The sequence below is a fragment of the Epinephelus fuscoguttatus genome, linkage group LG12, assembly GCF_011397635.1.
Source record: "Epinephelus fuscoguttatus linkage group LG12, E.fuscoguttatus.final_Chr_v1".
Lineage (NCBI taxonomy): Eukaryota > Metazoa > Chordata > Actinopteri > Perciformes > Serranidae > Epinephelus > Epinephelus fuscoguttatus.
Window position 1 is genome coordinate 563,788 of NC_064763.1, and position 21,145 is coordinate 584,932.

At 43.6% G+C, this 21,145-nt stretch overlaps 1 protein-coding gene across 3 annotated transcripts in view; it reads left to right on the forward strand.

Annotated features, from left to right (window-relative positions):
- The window catches only part of gdpd5a (glycerophosphodiester phosphodiesterase domain containing 5a), a 169,796-nt gene that overhangs the window by 112,878 nt on the left and 35,773 nt on the right, over positions 1 to 21,145 (forward strand). The window lies entirely within an intron of this gene.

The window sequence follows — 21,145 nt, forward strand, 5'->3', positions numbered from 1 at the left end:
TAAAATGTGGAAGTTACAGGAAAAAACGTGTTTGCATCTATTATAGTGCCACCTAGTGGAGGATCTGCGTAATTGTTTGTAAGGGAGGTCTGTGTTCTAGTCTACATGTACTCTATAAATTTCACAGCGCTTAGTACAATAGTTCAGCTGAAATAAATGTTTGTTTTTTTATCTTGTAATAAGCCATGCCCACTTCAACCAGTCATGACCACCTTCAATATATGTCCTCAGGAAGGGCCCTACATCATACCAACCAAATTTCATAAAAATCGGGTAAGCCATTTAGGAGATATAAACTTTCCTTGTTTATAGCGCCCCCTAGTGGCCAATGTTCACCAACTTCGGTTCACACCCTCACAATCACATACTTACTAAGGATTTCAGGTTTGGGTTTTATAATTATTAATTTGACAAAGATATGGAACAGTTCGTGTTTTCATAGTAAGCTACAAAAATAATTCGTATCAATAATCAATAATTCGTACATTTTTTGACCAGGCAAAATTCTTTTGATAACTTTAGATCAGGTCCATCATGTGAGTCTAGGTGCCAAGTTTCATGCAGTTTCGTCAAAATCTCTAGGAGGAGATCGAAAAAGTAGATTTTGCAGATTTTTGGCAGGAAAAGGCAACAGCACTCATCATTGAAGCAGATATGTGAAAACTCAGAGTTCACCCTGACGTGGCGTGACGTTTCATCTTCCTACTCCAAAAAAACCCCTATGGGCTTGCCATTCTTGACCTGTGTATCAATTTTCATGGCGAGGGAAGCGCCATAGCGGCCACGCCCCTTGACATTGAGAAAAGCTTTTAATAACTTTTGATCAGCATGGTCTGAGGATGATTTGTACCAAATCTGAAGTTGATTGGACAAAATCTGTAGGAGTTCGTTAAAATACAAAGTTGTGGAAATCACAAAATCGCCACCAAAATGTTTAAATCAAAGTTTAAATCAAAATGGCCGACTTCCTGTTTGGAGCAGACCATTGATGGCAGAGACTTTTTTGTGCGTTTGGACAACTTACACAGATGTACAAATTTTCATCTTCCTACTCCAAAAAAAAAAAACACATATAGGGAGGGTTTTTTGAAAATTTCAAGGGGGAGCTATAGAGGCATTTTGTCCCCCCCCCCCCCATGGGCGACACCCCTATCAGATGTCAGAGCTCGTAATTCTTCTGTTGTGTATCAATTTTCATGAGGACATGAGGTCACTGAAGCCATCAAAAAGCCAAACATATTTGATGGCGAGGGAGGCGGCATAGCGGCCACGCCCCTTGACACAGAGAAAAGCTTTTAATAACTTTTCATCAGCATGGTCTCTGGATGATCTGTGAAAAATTTGAAGCCGATTGCATGAAATCCCAAGGACTAGTTCGTTAAAATACAACATGTGGAAATCATGACAAAATGACAAGTCAAAATCAAAATGGCCAACTTCCTGTTTGTAGTAGACCATTGGTGCCAGAGACTTTTATGTGGGTCTGGACAACATACACATGTGTACCAATTCTGATGTTCCTACTCCAAAAAAACTCTATGGGAGGGTTTTTTGAAAATTTCAAGGGGGCGGCTATAGAGGCATTTTGTCCCCCCCATGGGTGACCCTCCTATCAGATGTAGGAGCTCGCCATTCTTGACCTGTGTATCAATTTTCATGAGGAGATGGTGTTCAGCGTTCAGCGTTCAGGGGTGGACCGTCATCACGCATGTGAAGTTTCGAGCAAATCTGACAATGTCAATGTATAATAGGGCATTTCCTGTTTCCACAAGGGGGCGGCATGAGCGTAACCAGATGTGGGCAGGTGCGTTGAGGGTTGGACCCTCATCACACGTGAAATTTTGAGCAAATTGGACAATTCATTAAGGATTTATATCAAGTTGATGTTCCGTGGCGAAGGATGAAAAGTCTCACTGCCGCGGCCTGCAACATGACAGGACACGTGTGTCACTGTGGAGATTCATCAACTTGATCGTCATGTGGCCACAAAATGTAGTTGATCAGGTCAGGAGCTTGAGGTTGGCGTTTGTAAGTGTAAAAGATGGCATTTCCTGTTTCCACAAGGGGGCGCCATGAGCAAGATTGCCTTAGAGCATATGGAGGCGTTGAGGGCGGGGCTCTTATCATGTACAGAAATTTTGAAGCAGTTTGGATGAATTATGTGGGAGAGAGAGCTGCTTGAATATGCATGGCGATGGATCAAAAATGGCAGCACCATAGCGGCCACGCCCTTTGACCTACAGACATACAGAGCACAACTTTTGATCAGCATGGTGTCTGAATGATCTGTAAAAAATTTGAAGTCGATTGCATGAAATCTCTAGGACTAGTTCGTTAAAATACAACGTGGAAATCATGCCAAAATGACAAGTCAAAATCAAAATGGTCGACTTCCTGTTTGTAGTAGACCATTGGTGCCAGAGACTTTTATGTGCGTCTGGACAACATAAACATGTACCAATTTTCATGTTCCTACTCCAAAAAAAAAACCCTATGGGGAGGGGTTTTTGAAAATTTCGAGGGGGCACTATAGAGGCATTTTGTCCCCCTCGTGGGTGACGCCCCTATCAGATGTAAGAGCTCGCTATTCTTGACCTGTGTATCAATTTTCATGAGGAGATGAGGTCGTTGAAGCCATCAAAAAGCCAAACGTATTTGTTGGCGAGGGAGGCGCCATGCGGCCACGCCCCTTGACATAGAGAAAAGCTTTTAATAACTTTTCATCAGCATGGTGTCTGGATGATCTGTAAAACATTTGAAGTGGATTGGATGAAATCCCTAGGAGTAGTTCGTTAAAATACAACATTTGGAAATCACGCCAAAATGACAACTCAATATCTAAATGGCTGACTTCCTGTTTGGAGTAGACCATTGGTGCCAGAGACTTTTATGTGCGTCTGGACAACATACACATGTGTACCAATTTTCATGTTCCAACTCCAAAAAAAAAAACCCTATGGGGAGGGGTTTTTGAAAATTTCAAGGGGGCGCTATAGAGGCATTTTACCCCTCATGGGCGACGCCCCTATCAGATGCAAGAGGTCGCTATTCTTGACCTGTGTATCAGTTTTCATGAAGAGATGAGGTCGTTGAAGCCATCAAAATGCCAAACGTATTTAGTGGCGAGGGATCGATAGTTGCCACGCCGCCACATGGACACCATTAGACATAGCTTCACAACATTCATAAGGTAGCTTCACCAACTTGTTCTGCATGCATTAGAAGTGGAATGAAGTTGATGCAGTCAAGTTTGTGGCATCAGTACATGTTAAAGTAAAAACTGGTCACTTCCTGTTACCACTGGGGGATGCTATGAGTAAGGTGGGATATTAACATATCGGGGCGTTCGGGGTGGAGCCATCATCATGTCCAGCAAGTTTGAAGCTGCTGAGATCAAGTATGTGGGCAGGAGAGCCGTTCGAAATTCAATGGCAAGAAAACAAAAAGTCGCCAAAATTTGTCACGTCCTAGCGGCCACGCCCCTTGACACAGAAAAAAGCTTTTAATAACTTTTGATCAGCATGTTCTCAGGATGATCTGTACCAACTTTTTTGGACGATCAAAATTCTTTTGCTAACTTTTTGTCAGGAGGGTCCACAGATGCTACATGCAAAGTTTGGTGCAAATCGCCCAAATCGCCTAGGAGGAGTTCGAAAAAGTACGTTTTTCATTTGTCACGATTTAGCTAATGGAAAGTTACCGCGAAAGCAGGAGTGGCTTACACCACACAATTCAGCTGAATTCAGAGAATGCGTAAATAGAAGGTTTAACAATGTGCGACATATTATGTGGGAGTTATTAACCAAAAACACTTTTGCATTGAAAATAGCGCCACCTGCTGGTCATTTTTGGTGTGTGAGTTACAGGGGCCAGTCTATACCACCCCTATCAATTTTATTTCCATGAGTGTTATGGTGTTGGCACAGTGCCAAATATTAAATTAGACGGCCACCAGAGCGCCACCTAGTGATAGATTGGTAAGTCCTTCATCAGATATCCTCAGGAGGGCATTGACAATAATTATACCAAGTTTCGTGTTCATCCGCCCAACCGATGTTGAGATATAAAATACTTGAATTTAAAGAGTGCCACCTTGTGGTCATCACCCGAAACTTTGCACAGAGCCTCAGGGGCTCATGGGGAAGTTGTATCCTGAGTTTCATGTCATTCGGATACACCAATGTGGAGATATGCAGCACTTCCTGTTTAGAACGAAATCTGCAGGAAGTTCTTATTTAATAACTTCAGTTTTCTTTGGAATATCAAAATTCTTGTAATAACTTTTTGTCGGGAGGATCCACAGATGCTGTGTGCGAAGTTTCATCAATTGGTGAAATTGCCTGGGAGGAGTTCGAAAAAGTAGGTTTGCGACATTTTGTGAATTGGCGAAAAAAAAAGTGGAGGTGGAAATGGACGTGGCCTATACCACAAGATTCAGCACAATTCACTCAAAGCGTGGATATAAGATTTTTGAATGTGCGACAAAGTATATGGGAGTTATGAGCCAAAACGCAATTTCCTTAATAATAGCGCCACCTAGTGGTGGAAATTCAGAACGACAATAGATTATAAAATTTTTCGCCAGGTGTGACTTATATTCTAAGTTTGGTGAGTTTTGGGGTATGTTCGGGCAGTGAAAAATGCGATCATTTTGGCGGAAGAAAAAAAAAATTAATGAAAGCTGCAAACAGCGTTTGGCGGGACCTCGCACTCGCGCCCGTTTCGGCCCCCAGCTTATGTCGTCACTGTGAATTATTTAGAAATATCAAACACATTGCCACAAACATCAAAAAATCCTTACAGAGCTGAAAGTTTTGATGTTTGAATGCTTTCTGTACCTGCAGGTATGTAGAAGTGATGTCACAATATGCAAATTAGATGAGCGAATTTCTTCCCATCAGATTCCTCTTCCTTTATTTTGAGGATGAGACGACAAAAACAACACAAAACAAATCTACTGTGTAAATATGTTCAAAATGTTGTTTTACTGAGATGTATGAAATCCAATATGGGCGCCGCCTAGTGACGTCTCAATATGCAAATTAGATGAGTTAATTTACTCCCATGACAAACTTTGGTTCATGATGAATAGTTTTCTTATTTACAGTATGCCTTTATGTCTCACCACTTTCAAGCCACAGCCTTTTGAAATGTTGAAATGAAAATGGAATATTTTCCTCAATAAACTCTGGCACCTAAAGGGTTAAAATGGAGATTGTGCCCCTGTCATGTCTGCATGTAAGATTTAGACACACACACACACACACACATCATGTTTCTGTGAGTTTGTGTGAGACAGCAGTTGCCATGGTGATGAAGTAGGTGCACCTGGCAGAAGAGCAGAGAGAGACAGACAGAATGCAGAGAGACCTGTTTTAGTGGAGATTTAACTCCTCGAAGAAGTTCTTCCCATTCCCAAACCATTGGTCCAATCATGAAAATAATGTGATGATGAGAGAGATAAAGTTATACAGAAGATCTGTTTCGTAGCAGTTGAGGTGGCATGTGTGCGTCTTTAAAGCCGATACAATAAACGGTGTAGGAGGAGATGTTTTTTGAAGAGCATGTTTCAGGCGAAATCTTACTTTGAAAGGTCAAATAGCTCACTTCCTGTTGGAATTAGGTCATGGGTGTCAGCGCGTGATTTGGAAGTCAAACACACCAGTTTTGGTTTGATATTTCTACGACATTCCTACGGGCTGCAGTGGCCATTTTAGTGCACCTAGGTGGCGCTAGAGAGCCCATTTTGGCACTTTAGGGGTTAAAAATGTGTATTTGCTGTTTCAAATGAAGTTTCTGCTGCTGTAATCTGTCCTTTAAAGATTGTGAGACACACAGACAGAGCTGTGTGGCTGGGTCTGTGTGTGCAGTCGTTGTCATGACTTGCCTGCACGTGAGGGGCACACAGAGAGCTCATGAGAGCAGATCAGCAAAGGCTGTTTATAATGGGTTTGAACTCCTCGAACAAGTTCTTCCTATACCCAAACCGTTGGTCCAATCAAGAAAATAAAGTGATTGTGAGAGACAGCCACTTCTCGTGAACGTACGTGTCAATCAATCAATCAATCAATTTTATTTATAAAGCCCAATATCACAAATCACAATTTGCCTCACAGGGCTTTACAGCATACGACATCCCTCTGTCCTTAAGACCCTCACAGCGGATAAGGAAAAACTCCCCAAAAAAACCCCTTTAACGGGGGAAAAAAAACGGTAGAAACCTCAGGAAGAGCAACTGAGGAGGGATCCCTCTTCCAGGACGGACAGACGTGCAATAGATGTCGTACAGAACAGATCAACATGATAAATTAACAGTAATCCATATGACACAGGGAGAGAGAGAGAGAGAGAGAGAGAGAGAGAGAGAGAGAGAGATATGCAGGTAATGACAGTATCTTACAACAACATTAATGGAAGTAATAATATTATAGTTATAGTTCTGGTTACTGCGGTACAATATGTTGAAAGTATGTATTAATACCTGGCAGTATACATGTGTGACAATAATCATATGTGTATAATAACAGAAGAAGTATGACTAATGACTAATGATGGCAGCAGCAGCAGGAGGCATCTGGCGGGACCACGGCAGCAGCACAACCACACACGTCACGCTGTCCAGGCACCGCTGTGATATGAGTTAATCTGAGAGACAGTGGAGCACAAAGGCTCCGGAGAAGAAGCCGAGTTAGTGACATCCAGAATGGCCGGGTTAGCTAGATGCAGTAATAGGATACGAGAGAGAGAGAGAGAAGGAGAGAAGGGGCCCGGTGTATTATAGAGGGGTCCTCCGGCAGACTAGGCCTAAGTCAGCCTAACTAAGGGCTGGTACAGGACAAGCCTGAGCCAGCCCTAACTATAAGCTTTATCAAAGAGGAAAGTCTTAAGTCTAGTCTTAAATGTGGAGACGGTGTCTGCCTCCCGGACCGTAACAGGAAGATGATTCCACAGGAGAGGAGCCTGATAGCTAAAGGCTCTGGCTCCTGATCTACTTTTGGAGACTTTAGGGACCACGAGTAACCCTGCGTTCTCAGAGCGCAGTGTTCTGGTGGGATAATATGGCACTATGAGCTCTCTAAGATATGATGGAGCTTGACCATTTAGAGCTTTATAAGTGTTTTTATATTTCTACAGTCAAAAATGTGGTCAGAGGGAGTGAATGAGAATGAGAAAAAATCGGCGCTCCCTTCGCTTTGGAGCCACTCAGCAAAAATATGTACGTGTGTGTCAACATATCTGTGAGCAGGACAAATTTTCCTATGTTTTGTGGTATAAATTGTGTCTGTACAGTGAAAATTGTGGCCATGGCAGCGAGTTAAAGACAAAAGTTTTAGACAGTTTTTAGAGCCTCTCCACTCTAGCTCACAGCATTCCGTGCAATACACACCCATTATAAACTGACAATTTCTCTACTTTTGCTCATGGTACTTTGAGAGGCACAGATTAAAAACGGTAAAAGATATGAAAAAGATGAAAACATGAGTGAATAGATGAGACCTGTGGCAACATTTGAGAGTTGAAATGGAGTCTGTAGCAGAAAGTATGGAGACGCTGTAAAGGCTAGAAAAAGCCCAAAGATTGATCTCTTTCTCCCCCCTGCTGCCATTCATTTCCTATGGGACAGCTTTTGAAGATCGTCAGGACGTTTTTCTGACATCTCACCTTTAGGAGGCCATAAAATCCAAACTAATTGACTAATGAAAAAGTTATAAATAAGATCTGATTAGAAGGAGTTGATCTGTCATCTGTGCAAGTTTGAAGCCGATAAGATAAACGGTGTATGACAAGAAGATTTTTTAGGAAAGGCAGTTTTAAGGCAAAATCTTACTTTGAAAGGGCAAATAGCTCACTTCCTGTTGGATTTAGGTCCGGGGTGTCAGTGCGTGATTTTTAGGTCTTCATGAGACGAACACGGCAGTTTTGGTTTCATGTTTCTACGACGTTCCTACAGGCCGTAGCGGCCATTTTTGTGTGCCTAAGTGGCGCTAGAGAGCCCATTTTGGCACTTTAGGGGTTAATTTCATGATTTTCTAAAATTTTTCACTGGTTCGGATGTGCGTGCCAATTTTGGTGAGTTTTTGAGCATGTTTAGGGGGTCAAATTCCAGTTCAAAGAGGCGGCGGGAGAAAGAATGAATAAATGCACCAAAAACAATAGGGTCTTCGCCTTCAGCGAGGACTGCTCTGTGAGCAGTCCGCTGCCTCTAGGCTCGGTCCCTAATAAATAATCAGGAGAAAAACAATAGGGACCTTGCAGGACCTGCTTGGGCCCTAATAATCAGCGGGATTTCAATAGGGTCCTCGGACGACTCCGTCGTCACCCGGGCCCGAATTAAAGCTGCATGCAGCTGTGATCAGGCCCTCGTTCTCCTGCGCCACCGTGGGGGGCCAGCAGCAAATTAACCCTGACGTGTTGTGACATTTCAACTTCCTACTCCAAAAAAAACCCTATGAGGAGGGTTTTTTAAAAATTTCAAGGGGGCGCTATAGAGGCATTTTGTCCTCCCCATGGGCGACGCCACTATCAGATGCAAGAGCTTGCCATAATGGACCTGCGTATCAATTTTCATGAGGACATGAGATCGTTCATGCCATCAAAAAGCCAAACGTATTTAGTGGCGAGGGATCAATAGTCGCCACACCGCCACATGGACACCGTTAGACAGCGTTCATAAGGTAGCTCACCAACTTGTTCTGCATGCATTAGAAGTGTAATGAAATTGATGCGGTCAAGATTGTGGCATCAGTACATGTTAAAGTAAAAACTGGTCACTTCCTGTTACCACCAGGGGGCGCTATGAGTAAAGTGGGATATTAACATATTGGGGCTTTCGGGGTAGAGCCATCATCAAGTCTGGCAAATTTGAAGCTGCTGAAATCAAGTATGTGGGTGTGAGAGCCGTTCAAAATTCGATGACGAGAAAACGAAAAGTCACCAAAATTTGTCATGCCCTAGCGGCCACGCCCCTTGACATAGAGAAAAGCTTTTAATAACTTTTGATCAGCATGGTCTCAGGATGGTCTGTACCAAATCTGAAGTTGATTGGACAAAATCTGTAGGAGGAGTTCGTTAAAATCTCCTCCAAGAACCGTCACCTTATCATGGTGGAGGAGTTTGAGTGCCCTAATGACCCTAGGAGCTATCGGGGGCATTTTGCCCCTGGTAGGGTTTCCCATGGCAGATTGGTTCTGGGCGAAGGGTGAGATGAAGAACGGTTCAAAAGACCCTTCATGATGGATACGAACAAGGTCATGTGTACCCGGCCCGGAGGGTTACCGGGGGGTCGAGCGCCTGGTGGTCGGGCCTTCGCCCACGGGGTCCGGCTGGGCCCAGCCTGAACCGGCTACATGGGCTCGTCCCCCTGTAGGCTCACCACCCGCAGAGGGATCCAGAAGGGTTCGGTGCAATGTGGATTGGACAGCAGACCGAGGCAGGGGCCTTGGCGGTCCGATCCTCGGTTACAGAAGTTGACTCTTGGGACATGGAATGTCACCTCTCTGGCGGGGAAGGAGCCGGAGCTTGTGGAAGAGGTTGAGCGCTACCGGCTAGATATAGTCGGCCTCACCTCGACACATAGTTCCGGCTCTGGAACCCTAGTCCTTGAGAGGGGTTGGACTCTCTCCTTCGCTGGAGTTTCTCCGGGTGAGTGGCGGAGGGCCGGGGTGGGCTTTCTGATAGCCCCCAGACTCTCTGCCTGTACGTTGGGGTTTACCCCGGTGGACGAAAGGGTTGCTTCCCTGCGCCTTCGGGTTGGGGAATGGGTCCTGACTATTGTCTGCGCTTATGCGCCGAACAACAGTTCAGAGTACCCGCCCTTTTTGGAGTCCCTGGGACGGGTGCTGGACAGTGCCCCGACCGGGGACTCCATTGTTCTGCTGGGGGACTTCAACGCTCACGTGGGCAATGACAGCGGGACCTGGAGGGGCGTGACTGGGAGGAACAGCCTGCCCGATCTGAACCCAAGTGGTGTTCAGTTATTGGACTTCTGTGCGGGTCGCAGTTTGGCCATAACTAACACCATGTTCAAACATAAGGATGTCCATCGGTGCACGTGGCACCAGGACAGCCTAGGTCGCATGAGTCAATGATCGACTTTGTAGTCGTATCATTTGACCTGCGACCATATGTTCTGGACACTTGGGTGGAGAGAGCAGAGCTGTCAACTGATCACCACCTGGTGGTGAGTTGGATCAGATGGTGGGGAAGGCGCGCAGACCTGGCAGGCCCAAACGAACAGTGAGGGTCTGCTGGGAACGCCTGGCGGAAGAACCTGTCCAGATGATCTTCAACTCCCACCTCCGGGACAGCTTCGACTGCGTCCCAAGGGCGGAGGGGGACATTGAGTCTGAATGGGCCTTGTTCCGCTCTGCCATTGTTGAGGCGGTGGTTGTGAGCTGTGGCCGCAAGGCCGCTGGGGCCAGTCGCGGCAGTAATCCCCGAACCCGCTGGTGGACACCAGAGGTGAGGGGAGCCGTCAGGCTGAAGGAGGAGGCCTACAGGGCATGGTTGGTCTGTGGGTCTCCGGAAGCAGCTGACGGGTACTGGCGGGCCAAGCGGAGCGCAGCGGCAACAGTCGTTGAGGCAAAAACTCGTGGGGGGAGTTTGGTGAGGCCATGGAGGAAGACTATCGATCGGCTCCAAAGAGGCTCTGGCAAACCGTCCGGCGCCTCGGGGGGGAAGGCGGCAACTTGCTCACACTGTTTACAGTGGGGGCGGAGAGCTGCTGACGTCAACTGGGGACATTGTCGGGCGGTGGAAGGAATACTTTGAGGAGCTCCTCAATCCCACCAATACGTATTCCAGTGAGGAAACAGAGACGGAGGTCTCGGGGGCGGGTCGTCCAATCTCTGGGGCAGAAGTTGCTGAGGTAGTGAAACAACTCCGAGGCGGCGGAGCCCCGGGGGTGGATGAGATTCGTCCTGGATATCTCAAGGCTCTGGATGTTGTAGGGCTGTCCTGGCTGACACGCCTCTGCAACATTGCGTGGACATCGGGGGCAGTGCCTCTGGAGTGGCAGACCGGGGTGGTGGTCCCCATTTTCAAGAAAGGGGACCAGAGGGTGTGTTCCAACTACAGGGGGATCACACTCCTCAGCCTACCCGGTAAGGTTTACTCCAGGGTGCTGGAGAAGAGGGTCCGGTCGATAGTTGAACCTCAGATTGAGGAGGAGCAATGTGGTTTTCGTCCCGAACGCGGAACCGTGGACCAGCTTTTTACCCTCGCCAGGGTGCTGGAGGGGGCATAGGAGTTTGCCCAACCAGCCCACATGTGTTTTGTGGATTTGGCGAAGGCTTACGACCGTGTCCCCAGGGGCATCCTGTGGGGGGTGCTCCGGGAGTATGGGGTTGGTGGCCCCTTGCTAAGGGCCATCCAGTCCCTGTACCAAAGGAGCATGAGTCTGGTTCGCGTGGCTGGCAGTAAGTCGGACCTGTTCCCGGTGAGGGTTGGACTCCGCCAGGGCTGCCCTTTGTCACCGGTTCTGTTCATAACTTTTATGGACTCAGGTAGTGTGGCGGCCTGTCTTGGCGAAGTGGCTGGGATGAGAATCAGCACCTCCAAGTCTGAGGCCATGGTCCTCAGCCGGAAAAGAGTGGATTGCCCACTCCAGGTCAGGGGGGAGGTCCTGCCTCAGGTGGGGGAGTTTAAGTATCTCGGGGTCTTGTTCACGAGTGAGGGTAGGATGGAGCGGGAGATTGACAGGTGGATTGGGGCGGCGTCAGCATTGATGCAGGCGCTTAACCGGTCCGTTGTGGTGAAGAGGGAGCTCAGCCAGAAAGCGAAGCTCTTGATTTACCGGTCGATCTACGTTCCAACCCTCACCTATGGTCACGAGCTCTGGGTAGTGACTGAAAGAATGAGATCGCGAGTACAAGTGGCTAAAATGAGTTTCCTCCGCAGGGTGGCTGGGCTCAGCCTTAGGGATAGGGTGAGGAGCTCAGACATCCGGGAGGGACTCGGAGTAGAGCCGCTGCTCCTCCACATCGAGAGGAGCCAGTTGAGGTGGTTCGGGCATCTGGTAAGGATGCCTTCCGGACGCCTCCCTTGGGAGGTGTTTCGGGCATGTCCAACCGGGAGGAGACCTCGGGGCCACCCCAGAACACGCTCGAGGGATTACATCACCCGGCTGGCCTGGGAACGCCTCGGGGTTCCCGCGGAAGAGCTGATGGAAGTGGCTGGGGAGAGGACTGTCTGGGCTTCTTTGCTGAGGCTGCTGCCCCCGCGACCCGGACCCGGATAAGCAGAGGACGACGAGACGAGTTCGTGAAAATACAAAGTTGTGGAAATCACGAAATCGCCACCAAAATGAAAGTTTTAAATCAAAATGGGCAACTTCCTGTTTGGAGTCAACCATTGGTGTCATAGACTTTTTTTGTGCGTCTGGGCAACATACACATATGTACCAATTTTCATCTTCTTACTCCAAAAAAACCCCTATGGGGAGGGGTTTTTGAAAATTTCAAGGGGGGCGCTATAGAGTTATTTTGCATTCCCCATGGGCGACGCCCCTATCAGATGTAAGAGCTCGCCATTCTAGACCTTTGTATCAATTTTCATGATGAGATGAGGTCGTTGAAGCCATCAAAAAGCCAAACGTGCAGTTGCAGTAAAATTTATTCAACCCCCATTGCATATTAGGCCTATTGGCAAAATATACAATAGTAGTAGTTCAATGAAACTAATATTACAAGGGTTTTGATCCAAATTCAACACAAAATGCTACTTTTAATGACTAACGCAGTCTCAAAATTATTCAACCCCTTCATGACAAGCATCTTCAGTACTTAGTAGAGCACCCTTATATTGGATATCTGTTCCAAAAAATACTCTTTCATGGAATAGTCCTTGGATAGTTCTTCAAAACACATCATTAAACTGGACATCATGGAAGGACAGAGGTATAGAAACCATTAATGATATAATGAGTGGATATAAATGTATGTCTTGGAAAGACTGCAAAATAAATTTGGGCTGTCTAATGAAGAAATCTTCAGATATATGCAACTTAAAAGTTTAATTCAGTCGTCTGATTTACATACATTTGGGCAGCAGAGCAAATTAGAGGAAATTATATTTAATTCGGAAACAGGTAAAAAATTAACAGGTAAAGTTTACAGGATCTTACAAGAATCATATCCGGTAGATACTTTGTTGCAATCTAGAATACATTTGTGGAACCAAGACTTAAAGAGAAATGATATGAATTTAAGATGGAGGGATGGTTGTAACTTAACAAGAGATATTACAGCCAATGAAAATTTATGTTTAATTCAATTTAAAAGAATGTATAGAACTTACGGTACAAGAGATAAAGTTAATAAATATAACAAAGATATGTCAGGGAGTTGTCTTAAATGTGGAACTAAAGACTCATTAATTCATATGTTTTGGGAATGTAGTAAAATTCACAAGATTTGGTTGGATATAGAACGTTGGTTGTCATCCATCATTCTGTTTATTTCAAGATACGTCACAGGATACAGTGAGGTATCTACATAGATGGATTATAATTTTTTCATCAATTATACTGAAAAAACTGATACTCAAACACTGGAAATCTATATACACTCCTTCACTGTTACACTGGAAAAGAGAGCTGTGTTATTATTTGAACATTGAAAAGGCAATAGACACTGAAAAGAACAAATTAACTCAATTTGAAATTATACGGGGAAAAGTGTTCGAAACATTGAGAACATTAAAGGAAAAGAAAAGGTGACCTTTATATTTGGTTGATATGTTAAAGATGCCACCTACTGAATAGTCTCTTGGAAAATGTTGTAGTGGAAGTTTTTTTTGATGAGGGATGAGTATGGGGTACTCAATAGAGAGAAATTTGAGTTATATGACGAATGTATATGTTTGTTTATGTTTGACATTTTATTTGACTTGCCCTGGTACAAGGATGTTGAGGTTGAGCATGTTTGTGGGTGGAGGTAAATATGTGTTGTTATTGTGGATTGTTTTTTTTTTTTTGTTTGTTTGTTGGTCTCAAGTTGTTTTTCTTGTTTGTTTGTACTCATTAAGAGCATGGGTCTTTTGTTTTGTGGATGTGAAAAAGTTTAAATAAAATCATACAAAAAAAAGGAATGAGGACACTCCCTGCCCTACGCCATGCTCTTGGGATAATTTGTTTCTCCCAAACTATTCTTAGCTGTTTCCACAAAAATTTAAAGAGGCAACAGATAGGATTCCTTTTTTTTTTTAGCTTGGCAAGCCTCAGCAGTGTTGCTCTCACTGTCGCAAAGACCAAATTGACCGTGGGGATCAGAGATAATCAATAAAATGTAGGCTGTAAAGCCACCAGTATACCTCTATGTATATGTAGAATGAGAAGGTGTGTGGACACTATACTAAATAAATGAGTAAAGAGACCGAGCAACAATTATCAGATTTATCTGAAGAAAAAACAAATAGTAATGCAAATAATTATACCAATATGTACAGTATCAGTACAAACAACAGTACACGTAAGGGATAATGTATAGTGAGCCGGTGACTGTTGAAAAATAACTCCCGACAGGGGAATGGAATGGTTATTTTTCAACTGTCACCAGCTCACTATACATTATCCCGCTTAGAATGTGGCTTACTACTAAAACATTCAAATGTTACAACTGGCATCAATATTATTAAACTGCTGGTTGAGTTTATTGACAGAGAGGCGTTCACCAGACAAACGGGAGAGTAGGAGAGGATTTTACTCCACTTCTCCTGGTTGGAGAGGCTGGGTGCCCAGTAGCTGCGGCGGCGACGGTGGGGTGGGGGTAATCATTGTCAGAGGGCTGCCGTAGAATGGCAACGAGGATGTCAGCCGACCAACACTCGCTACCCGGTCCCTGGTTACAGCAATTTGCGATGCTGGCCAGCTAGGAATGAGTACAGTACAGTCATCTCTCGCCTAGCTAACATTTAGCCGTGTTACTTACTGATCGATTAGAAAGAAAGCTAGCTTCACACCGGTGTTGAAGCCTCTTTGGTCACAGAGCTCCCTCCATCTCTTGACCGCCTGACTGAGGTTTACTCTTGTTTTTCCTCTTCTTTTATCACTCTCCTTTGTGTGCATCCTCGCCTCCTCAGACAGATTAGCTCGTTTTCTTTTGGGAGGCCGTTTGTCACTTATCTCCAAACTTTGTCCATCTGCCATTGTGCTCCTGACTCAACTATCTCATGCCCTGGCCAGTTCCTCATAAGGACCAGCTCTAGTCCCTGATTGGCTGACCGACCAGTTTGACAATACATGTCGCATTTCCTGCCGTAAAGCACATTTTTTCCTGCGAAAATTCGTCCCTGGTGGCAGAAGCTTATTGCAAAGATTGCAAAGCCATTACGTAACCTATGTAAACGCTGATAGTCTGATTTTACTGTGTATACTACCCTGTGCAACCCATATTATTTTCATAATGATATATATAGGAAAAAATGCTGTCTGTTGCTTCTTTAAGGATAACAGGTGCACTTACATAAACCCAGTAGGGGGCTTCAATAGGCCCTGGAGATGAAGAAGCCTTTGCAGGCCTGACCACCTCCTGAACTAGGGTAGTGATCACAGTGTTAAGTTTTGTTTGCATGGATGATTTGAGTTATATTCCAAAAAGTGTTCACTCCTTATGCCATACCTCTGGAACAAGTATAAAAATGAAACCTGAGATGCGCGGAAGTTGACTGGTTTCTTGTTAATTACAAAATCAGGGTTATTCCAAATGGGAGTATATTTTGATGGTGTAAGGGTTTTTTTTTGTGATTTGGTGAAAAGTTAGAGTTGCTGCTAGTGTTAACGTTTTGAAACATGAATGGCGTTTGATTGTCTGACTGAGAAATGAGAAATGTTTGTGTTAAAGCAACACTTACTTTCTGGAAATTTTACGCTTTTCTTTGTTTAGGTTAAAATGCTAACCTAAATGCCCCCCACCGCTTGTGGATATAAACTTTACTCCATAACAATTTTTTCTAAGTGCTGTGCGAAATGCAAGAAAGGTAAGAGTTGCTTTAAGTGTTTGTCCGATATCTAGCCATATGCTTTCTGATGGGTTAGGGTGAATCCATTTGAATATGTATTGAAGCTGGTTAACCAGAGAGTAGGCCTAGTGGTTAAAAAGTGGAGCTTCCAGTCCGCCTTGTGTTTTGGATTTTTGTAGGGTGGTTAATTTAAATCTCGGTATTTTGTTTTTCTAGTAGATTTTGGAGATGTTTGAATCTAGAGATTTACGCCAGTTAAGTCTGGGTTGAGTCAGGATCATTGAGAATACAACTCTGACAGCCTGGGGGAAATGTTGATGCCTCGATAAGTGATGTGATTTGTGCAAAAAGGAATCCCAGCTATTGATATGTATGTATTGCTAGTGTTTCCCCAAGGTTTACAGCAAAAACTTTGCTTGGATTTGGTTCAAGTTCAGCCCACTTGACATGCTGCTGTGTTGTGCTATGGCCTATTCAAGTGCTGGAATTTGTTATTTACATGACAACGCCTGAATGCAACACAGGCTCCATTCCATTGAGTGTGTGGCCGGGCCCGGTTATAATTGCCTCGGACTCGGGTCGGGTTTGGTCAGGAAAAGGTGGCCTGAGCCGCCCTCTAGTGTGCTCACCTGTGTGTGTGTGTGTGTGTGTGTGTGCGTGTGTGCGTGCACATATCTGTGTGTGTGTGTGTGTGACATGCTGTCGTGTAAATAAGATAAATAACAAGGTTATTTAGTTTGTTTAATAATAGGACAAGGTATTGACCTGAGCCCTGTTGTTCGAAACCTAGATAAGGGATTAAGCTGGGATATGTTGGTTATCCTGGCTTAATTTAGCGTTGAATCGGGTGTTCGAAAGCAGAGGCACGTATGTTGCCATGGAGATTTATTCTGTGCACTTAGCCTGGTCCCGAATGCGATTGGAAATCAATGTGTTTTACCGTCATTTCATGTTCTTATGTATGTATTTGCCTCATTTTTGAACAAAATACATTAATCAATCAATCAATCAATCAATCAATTTTATTTATAAAGCCCAATATCACAAATCACAATTTGCCTCACAGGGCTTTACAGCATACGACATCCCTCTGTCCTTAGGACCCTCACAACGGATAAGGAAAAACTCCCCAAAAAAAACCCTTTAACGGGGAAAAAAAATGGTAGAAACCTCAGGAAGAGCAACTGAGGAGGGATCCCTCTTCCAGGACGGACAGACGTGCAATAGATGTCGTACAATAATAAAAAAAAAAAAACATTCAACATTTTAAACATTCTTTTTGTCATAGCCTAATTATTCGTGTGATGATGTGTTTGTCTGTATATCTATGTTATATGTTCAGTGTACTTTATTTTGGAACCTGTATCAATGAGCTGTAATGGGAACAAATTCCTCCAGCCTGGCTGTGTGGTCATTAAAAGAATCAATCAATCAATCAATCAATCAATCAATCAATTAATCAATAAACACCGTCAGGTGCATACAGGGTGCATATAATATTGGGAGCAATCTGGGGTTCAGCATCTTGCCCAAGCATACTTTGACATGCACATATCCTTACCAATAAAAAAGGATTAATTGTTGGAATAAACTTACAAGTAGGTGTATTTGGCATTAACACAATTAGTGGTTATTAGGTGTCACAACTGGAGCGGCTGTGGCTCAAAGCTAGAGCGGGTCGTCCACCAATCGAAAGATCAGCGGTTCGATCCCGGGCTCCTCCAGGCTGCATGTCAAAGTATCTTTGAGCAAGATACCGAACCCCAAATTACTCCCGATGGCTGTTCCATCGGTGTGTGAGTCTGTTAAAACTGAGTAGCAGGTGGCACCTTGTATGGTAAGCCTTGGGTGGTCACTACATGACTAGAAAGGCGCTATACAAATGCAGGTCCATATACCATTACCATTTACAACTGTATGACCTTCCCAAATTATGTTCCCAGTTAACTGGACCAATAACTCCAGTGTACTTTCTTTTAATTTGTCTGTCAAGCTCCATGTCCTGAAGCTTTCTCTTTTCACCCTTGAGCTTGACATCTGCCAGGGCTATTTGCTTCCTCAGATGAGTAGCATATAGCTGTCTGAAAGTTTGTGAATTCTGTAAAACACATATCTATTAGCACAGCATTTGTGGACACCGTGGATGTCCTTCAGGCAATACTCACTACATTTCCAGGCAGGCTGTCAGGCTGTTCATCTGTGTCCTGTTACAAATATATTTTCTATGAGCACCACACCACTGACTTCTTATACATTAAGGACTAAATTATCTCCACAAGACTGGCAGGTTACCTCAAACCTTCTGGAGTCCAGAGAAAGTGTCTCCTCCTCATCTGCTGCATCCACTGCTGCAGATGTGCCTTCACCCTGCCACATTAAATAGAATTTGTATTGACCTAATCTAAACTTGCAAGACATGTCAAGCAAATGGCTCTAATGAATAACACTCACCAGATCATCTTCCAGTGGCTCCAGAAGGGTCAGTGTTATTCATTGTCACCTGACACTGCAAGACAATCCAAAGTCAGACAGTCCACATAACACCAATGGTTGATTAATGAATGAATAAAATGATTGATTCCGTGCACAGTATACTGGAATAATGTACCTTGTATGAAGAGGGCGGTTTCTGTGGGTGGGACAGAGTCCCCCCCTGTATCCCCTCCAACATTGGCCTGCCTCGGTTCTGATCCAGGGCGAGCTCTTCCGCTGGTGTGAAATCAGCAGTTGGTGCCCCCTCATGGTACATTTCCTGAGTAATGTTAACTTCCACTGCTCACCTTTAAGGTGAAGTGTACAACTGTTAATTTGTGGAAGAAACTTCAATTGTAATTATGACAGATTCATTTGCGTAGCAAGTGTATATTTTTAGATTACTTATGCATTCAGTCGGTCTGCAGTTGTTTACCACGCCATCTCTCTCTGCTTTATTATCACTGCAGTGTTTCCTTTCTTCGTGATTATATGTTTTACCTCTCCATAAGTGTCCATGATGAGACGCTGCTCACTGGATGAAAAGTATGCGGCACGCGTCCTCTCCATTGCTGCATCGGTGAATCTGTGATCAATCTCGGGGTCTATTTAAGAAAGCCAAGGACGCGCACTTATCCGAATGAGTAACACCTGGCTTGACAAAGCCGCGCCTCCTCAGCCTGGCTTGGCTTTCAAACAACCAATTAAGCCAGGATGGACTTAGGGGAATTTGTCCAGCCTCGCTTTTCCACTTATCCTGGATTGGTTAATTCTACTTTCGAACATCAGGCCCCTATTCACAGTGGTGAACAGGGAGGGAGAAAGTGGGCATCCCTGCCTAGTCTGCCTGTGCAGTGTGAAATTTTGTGATGTTAGTCCATTGGAGATGACAGTGGCTGAAGGCGAGGTGTAGAGAATCTTGATCCAATTAATGAATGATTCCCCAAATCCAAATCTTCTCAGTGTGGCAAACAGAAATTTCCAGTTTACCCTATCGAAAGCTTTTTCTGCGTCAAGGGTGGCTATGATGGTTCCCGGTTGTTGTAGTTATAAGTAATGCATTAGGTTAAATAATCTGTGGGTGTGGCTGGATGCATGTCTGCCCTTAATAAAACCGGTTTGATCTGGATGGATTATGGATGCAGTGACTTTTTCTATTCTTTGGGCTAGTGCCTTGCTGATGATTTTTATGTCTGCATTGATAACGGGAGATGTGATGGTAACTTGTTAGATTTTTGTTGTGTTTTAGAGGAGTGAGATTGTGGCTGTGTTCACATTTTCTTGTCTTGAAATTTGTTTATGTCATTTATAATTCGATTAAAGAGTGGTGCTATAATGGCCCAGAAGTGCTCATAGAGCTCAGCATGGAAGCCATCAGCACCGGGTGTTTGTTTGGGGGCAGTTTGAGGCCAGTGGAAAGTTCGTCTTGAGTTATTGGTGGGTCAGGTATGTTTGTCTTCACTGAGTTGTGGTAAGTCGATACTCTTGAGAAATGAGTGGATATCTTCTTCATTTGGATCTTTTTCTGATGAGTATAAGTTACGGTAAAAAATTTGGAATATTTTATTTATTTCTTCTGGTGAATGTATTGGCTTGTTTTTTCTTTGTTTCACTTAATTTGATTTGCCAAGAGTACCCAGCTGCAGACAACATGGCGGACAAGGGCGCCACTATATATCCAATCCATACTGGAAGTCCATACCAGAAGTTAATCTTCTTTGTGTTTACTATACTGGAGGTCCATACCAGAAGTTGCATACATACCGGAAGTCCATACCGGAAGTCAGTTTTTAAGTCTGTCTTTTTTATATTATTTATTTTAGCAGTACTACAGTTACAAACTTTGAAGCAGTCAACAATTATATAGGTAGATAGATAGATAGATAGATAGATAGATAGATAGATATAATAAAATAAATAATAATAATAATAATATTAATAATAATACAATTATTTCAACAATTATTTTAAATACAATCATGTTTTGGAATAACATTGACCTCAACAAGTTAAACCTACAAAAATTGCAGAAAATCAACAAACACATGAATTTTAGTTGGATTAATTTTTAACAAAGATTAAATAAGGTGAGCACTTTCATTTATTGGCCTACAGTTGCAACATGCAGATTACTATCAGGTCATTCAAAACAACTGAAAACCATGGACACAACAAATGCCATACTTACTCTTACATCAGTATGGTTAATTGTAACTACTTAACTATGAAATGAACATAATTAGACTGTCATATTGTCGGATGTATTCTATTATATTTCAGGAACACATGTAAACACAATATTACACTATTGTATTGGCAACATAAAGAAGTAGACTTGGAGTTCTCTTTTTTGTGAACAAGTTTTTATTCCAGATATCCATATCAATCTCAAAAGTAGAAAAAACAAAGGAAAAAAATGGAAAAACAGTAAAATAATTTATTTGTTTGGTCTATAAAATGTAAGAAAATGGTATAAAATGTCAACCACTGTTCCACAATCACAAGATCCCAAGATGCAACCTAAAATGTCTTGTTTTGTCCCAAACAAATATCATTAAACATTACTGTTAAATGTAGAAGTATATGATCTCAAACAGATACTTCTCATCAACATACCATGGAAATGAACTGCATTTTCGGTATGGTTTTTCAGGTGCCTCTGGATCACGCTCTCATTTTTGGTTTTAAATCTGGGGCAGAGAGGACACCCAAACTC